The sequence below is a fragment of the Pipistrellus hanaki genome (assembly GCF_964339955.1).
Source record: "Pipistrellus hanaki genome assembly, chromosome: 16".
Taxonomy (NCBI): domain Eukaryota; kingdom Metazoa; phylum Chordata; class Mammalia; order Chiroptera; family Vespertilionidae; genus Pipistrellus; species Pipistrellus hanaki.
In genome coordinates, this window is record NC_140518.1 from 36,726,902 (window position 1) to 36,733,195 (window position 6,294).

Consider the following 6,294-nt stretch of genomic DNA (forward strand, 5'->3'; position numbering starts at 1 on the left):
GAGAGGGAAAGATAGAAACATCAATGATGAAAGAGAGTCATTGATTGGCTGCCTCCTGCACGCCCCTTATTGGGGATGGAGCCTGCAACCCGGGCATAAGCCCTTGATTGGAACTGAACCCAGGACCCCTCTGTCTGCAGGCGGGAGCTCTATTGACTGAGCCAAACCAGCTAGGGCTGCACTGCCGTCTTCATTAAAGGAAAATCTAGGTCTGACTCAAAGGCCAAATAAGGTCCACTCCCTAACCTCAGGGAGTCTAGAGGCAAGAAGCTGAGACAAGGACAGAATTTACAATTGTGTTATTATACGTGGTGAGTGCAATGATAAAGGAAAAGGATCCCTAACCCGCACCCCCGGCCCCCTGCCCCCCCTCCCCCTACCCCCACCCCCCCACCCCCCACCCCCCACTGGAGGGAATCAAGGTCTCCTGAGACTGCAGCAGCCAAACTGAGACTCATGGGTGAGGAGGAGGAGGCCAGGGGAGGGGGCTGAGGGGTGAGGAGGCAGCCAGGAGAGGGGATGAGGGGTAGGGAGGACCTTCCAGGAGGAGGAAAGGCACAGAGGCTGGACACAGTGTAAAACTGGGTAAGGAGGGGTAAGGAGGCGGCCAGAGGAAGAACATAAACAACTTGCTGGAGGCAGAGCACCAGGGAGAAGGCAGGAGAGGAAGGACCGGGCCAGGCTTTCATAGATCTGTAATTTGTCTCTGTGACGTCCGAAATACATAGCAAATTCACCCTATGCAGCAGGCTCTTCCATGTTTTATAAAATAAATAAAATAAGAGGATGGACATCAGGGAAAGTGAAAAGTTAGGAAATGGAGAGTTGGAAAATCCTTACAAATGGCACCTCCCATCCAGCTGGACTGGATATTATGAGGGAGCGTGAGGAGCCATCACCTTTCTTGGCAGCAAAATGGGGACAGCCTTAGGTCCCCCAAACTCACTCACTCCTCGTCTTAAGTGCTATTCCCTGGGGTGCCTGTCCCCCGGGACACACAGCAGGGTGGCTTAGGGTCCTCGGGTACTATGAACCCACAGCCACCAAGGAGCACAGGGACTCTACCGGGGAGAAGAGCAGGTCAGTCCTTGGTCCCGTGGTTATTCCCTGACCTCATCCCTTCCCGGGGCCACTACTCCTATCCCTGGTAACCCTTCTGCTCCTTGGTGAAGCCCAAGGTTTGAGGCACTTCCCACTGAGACCTACAGTGACCTTTCTCCCCCAGATATGTCAGCCCTCACCCCCGTGATGTAAACAAGTTTGACCTTGGGACATGGCAGTGCCCAGTGATGTTCTTTACCAAGTCAGGTTCTTTCACTTCCTCCTACAAGTATCACTCCTCGCTGGGCCCTCCTCCCCCACAAAAGGCGCCTTTACGATCCCACAACCACAAGCACCCCAGGCTCACTTATGCTGACAGCAACTTCACAGCCCGCTCCTAGGCTCCGTTCCTGTGGGCCTGGCTTCCCGTGCTGAGGCCTTTGTAGCCTTCTGCTTCTCTTCAGCCACAGAGCTCCAGTTCTAAAGCCCTCGTGGTTTCTTTTGCCTCTGGACTCATAGGCAACTGAATGTTCAATAAATGCCTAGGTTTTTAGCCTGATCCCCAGTAGGGGGCGTGCGGGAGGCAACAGATCCATGTTGTACTCTCACGTGGATGCTTCTCTCTTCTTCCTTCTTCTAAAAATAAAAAAGAGTGAACCATGAAATTCTGATTCACAAAGAAAGCGAATCGGGTGGCTCCTCCAATGACAAGAGTGACAGGCACCTGCCTGGTTCTGTGGAAGTTGTAAACTTTTATGGAGCTAATTCAAGAGCGAGTTCCCTGGAATTTCACAAAGATAAGAATACTTCTGCCGAAACCGGTCCGGCTCAGTGGACAGAGCATGGGCCTGCCGACTGAAGGTCCCAGGTTCGATTCTGGTCAAGGGCATGTTCCTTGGTTGCGGGCACATCTCCAGTAGGGAGTGTGCAGGAGGCAGCTGATTGATGTTTCTAACTATCCCTCTCCCTTTCTCTCTGTAAAAAATCAATAAAATATATTTTTTAAAAGTCAATAAAAATATATATTTTTTAGAAAGAATACTTCTGACTTCTTATCATATTTATTGAATATTTAGCTACTTTTCAGTAAAAACTGGGCTATCTCCTAAAAGTCATTATATATCCTAAAGCTACTCATTTTGTCTAAAGACGATCTTCCCAATAAAAATTATCCAAGATGTAATTTTTATCTGAGAATGCCAGCTCTGATTAAGTTTATAGACTTATTTCCTCTAAGATGCATCCTCTGAAACTCAATAATGTCAGAATTTCCCTTAAAGCCTGAGCTACATTTGATACAACAGGAACAGGACCGGCCTGGAAACCTGAGGTCCCGGGTCCAGTCCCTGTCCTGCCCTCCTTGATTCTAAGCAAGCCATTTGGCTTTTCTGGGCCTCATTTTCCCCGAGAATGGAAATTCTGATTATATATAATTAATATTATACATTAGTATTTTGTTTTTAAAATTCAAATTAAAACCTTATAAGAAAAAATTAGTAAAACCAGAGGTTTGGGCTAAATAACTCTCCTTACGTGCTGTGTGTATTCTCCAATGTGCAATTTGATTCGGTGCAGATTGTAGCTCCTTCATCGCATCCACAGCTCCTCACTTCTGTGGGACTTCTTTCCTGAATCCTTCCTTAGTAAAGCGATTCTCTTGTTTTGCCCTGCTTCCCTTAAGATAGTGACATGTGCTCATTTGCACGGATTTCTATTGTAGAAACCCTGCTTCCTGATCATCATTCTCATCCCTCTGTAGTCCTCACACAGCTGAGCACACAGTATAGATAGGTGTCAATAAACACTTACGGTGGTTGTTGTTTAATCCTCACCTGAGAATATTTTTTCCATTGACTTTTAAAAATATATTTTTATTGATTTTTTTACAGAGAGGAAGGGATAGGGATAGAGTTAGAAACATTGATCAGCTGCCCCCTGCACACCCCTTATTGGGATGTGCCCAAAACCAAGGTACATGCCCTTGAGTGGAATCGAACCTGAGACCCTCAGTCTGCAGGCTGACGCTCTATCCACTGAGCCAAACCAGGAAGGGCTCCATTGATTTTTAGAGAGAGTGGAAGAGAGAGGGGAAAGGCAAAGAAATATCGATGTGAGAGAAATACATCGATTGATTGCCTCCTGCATGGAGCCCGGACCTCAGAAGAGCCTCCAACTGAGGTCAGTGCCCTTGAGCAGAATCGAACCCAGGACCCTTTGGTCCAGGGGCCAATGCTCTATCCCCTGAGCCAAACCCGCTAGGGCTCAATATAAACTTATTAAACAAACATTTTAGTATACACTTTCAGGAGGCACCAATGGGTACTTTGGGGGTGATGAAATATGGATTAATTTCATTTTCTTCCTTCTACTTGTCTGCATTTGCTAAATTTGGGATAAAGCAAACTCCCAAACCCCCTTTCCTCCAGGGACATCATTCCCCTAAGGTTGGTCTACGTCCCCTGCACTGTGCCCGTCCCCTGCACTGTGCCCGTGGCAGCCGGTGCTGAAGGCACATCCTCTCTCTTCCCTTTCTTTGGAATTCAAGAGCAGCCACGATGGGGAAAATGCTCATTCTGAAAGGAACCAGGTCGTCCCTTCTGGAAAACGAAGATGGGAGCTGGCCCGCCCTCCTCTGGCCCCCAAGGCCCCCAGCCTCAACTACAGCCAACTACCCCCTCCACCGAGAAAGGGAAGCAGGTGGCTGGCTCCCAATCGCGCCAGTCCCGCCCCTGGGAAACTCGGCCGCGCCCTCGGGGCTGTGCACGCGCTGGGGAAAGCAGCCAGAAAGGGAGCCTGCGCCTTTTCTCCTCCTGGCGGACAACAGTGGAACAGCAGAGCTTAGGGAAGTGGCGGGTTGGGGGAGTCAAACCTTGAGGGCTGAGCTGGAGAGTTTTGACATTTGGGGGTACCTGACCTGATGTTGTGGCCCCTCCCTTCTTTCCCAAGAATTCATCTCCAGTTAAAAACAAGGAAAAAGGCAAGGTTTCGGGCTCAATCCCCAGGATCAATGATTCTCTCTCATCACTGATGTTTCTATCTCTCTCTTCCTCTTCCTTCCTCTCTGAAATCAATAAATACATATATTTTTAAAAACACCTTGAGCTCCTAATGTGTGCTAGGCACTTTGCATGAATCTTCAACAACAGCTTCACTGGGCTAATTGTCCTATTTACAGACAAGAATAATGAGGCCCCAAAAGAGGTGACTTACCCAGAGCGAATTTGTGACCAGGCTGGATGTGTGTGCTTCCAAGGTTGGCTGGAGCCTAACCTGCCGGGAATGGGGCCCTGGACTGGGAGAAAGGCGAGTGTCTCCTCTGGCTGAGGAGGTAAAACACCCAGAACCTTTCCATGGTCATTTTTTAAAAAATATATATTTTATTGATTTTGTACAGAGAGGAAGGGAGAGAGATAGTTAGAAACATCGATGAGAGAGAGTCATCGATCAGCTGCCTCTAGCACACCCCCTACTGGGGATGTGCCTGCAACCAAGGTACATGCCCTTGACCGGAATCGAACCCAGGACCCTTCAGTCCCCAAGCCGACGCTCTATCCATTGAGCCAAACCGGTCTTGGCTCCATGGTCATTTTTAAAGAAGCTCAGCTCCTGAGGCATGAACACGTCAGGCTAGTCCATCTGTTGTGTCAGGCAGGAGCCCAGCCACAGCCCAGAACTAGAGCTTCCAAGGTGTCTGAAAGCCAGTCCTCCAGGGTTGGGGGTGGAGGGAGCACAAGAACCTGGGGGAAGGGGGTTGAGGAGGGAATCGGGGGCATTGCCGACTGGTGTCAGCTCCTGGGACTGTGGATTATTCAGGAATGAGAGAAGCCGTTTTCATAACACCCATCTGGTCACCAGAACTTTAAATATGTTTTTATTGATTTCAGAGAGGAAGAGAGAGGGAAAGAGCAAGAAGCATCAATGATGAGAGAGAATCTTTGATTGGCTGTCTCCTGCACACCGCACACTGGGGACTGAGCCCACAACCCAGGCACGTGCCCTGACAGGGAATTGAACCATGACCTCCTGATTCATAGGTCGACACTAAGTTCTGGTGACCAGAACTTTTCGAGACATATTTCCAGATGGTGCCATTCTCCTCCTGCCTTTCAAGGGAGACAGAATGGATGGTAGGAGTGGGAACTTGTATAATGAGGCAGCAGCTGCTGGCCTTTGACCTGCTGAGAGGTGTACACTATGCTCACCTCAGTGGGTAGCAGAGATGTCTAGGGGAGAGGCTGTGAGGTTACATGGGCTACTTGAAGCCAGCCTCCTTGAGGAGTGTGCCCTACAACTACTGGTAAGGAGGCAGGACCCGGGACACTCAGACCCTGTGGAGGAATTCGATTGTGCAAGCAGGGGTTGTGGCGGGTCTTCGGGGACGGTAAGAACCTACACACATTCCACCTGAACAAAATGTCATCAGGTAGCTGCTGACGTTAAATCTTTTAAAAAGGGAAAAGAACAATTTCAAACCAATCCAAATTAGGAGCTAGGAATATAGGAAAGGTACAAAAGACTATTTAAAAAATCTTGGGAATCTCCAAATGTACTCAGATATAAAAACTCCAGGTGAAAGAAAAAAAAAGTCTAACAAAAGAGGCCTCCAGAGAGAAAAATTTTAAAAAGCAAATAGCATTTCCGAGGAAACCAAGGGTAAAACTGCAGACATGTCCAAATTGGGGGGGGGGGGGGGGGTTGGAGAAACACCCTGGCAGACAGATTGTTGGGGTGACTTCTGCTCCTGATTTCAGCGGTCCACAAATCGTTCTCACTCCTTCACAGGACAACTTTGGGAGAGATAGGAAACTAGAGGCAGACTCGTGAAATAACTAAGAAGACCTAACGTGAGGAGCAGGCAGCATGGTCTCCGGAAGAAAAGTGGTATCTGATATCCTAGAGGCATCAGAGAAAAGTCTGGGCTTCAGTCACCTTGGCTTCGAATAGAATCCTAACTTTTTTTTTTTTTAATTTTTTAAAATATATTTTATTGATTTTTTACAGAGAGGAAGAGAGAAAGAGAGTTAGAAACATCAATGAGAGAGAAACATCAATCAGCTGCCTCTTGCACACCCCCTACTGGGGATGTGCCCGCAACCAAGGTACATGCCCTAGACCGGAATCGAACCCAGGACCCTTCAGTCCGCAGGCTGATGCTCTATCCACTGAGTCAAACCGGTGGTTTCGGCGGAATCCTAACTTTGCCTTATGAACTGTGTGACCTTTGGGAACTCATGAATCTATTCAAACCTCAGT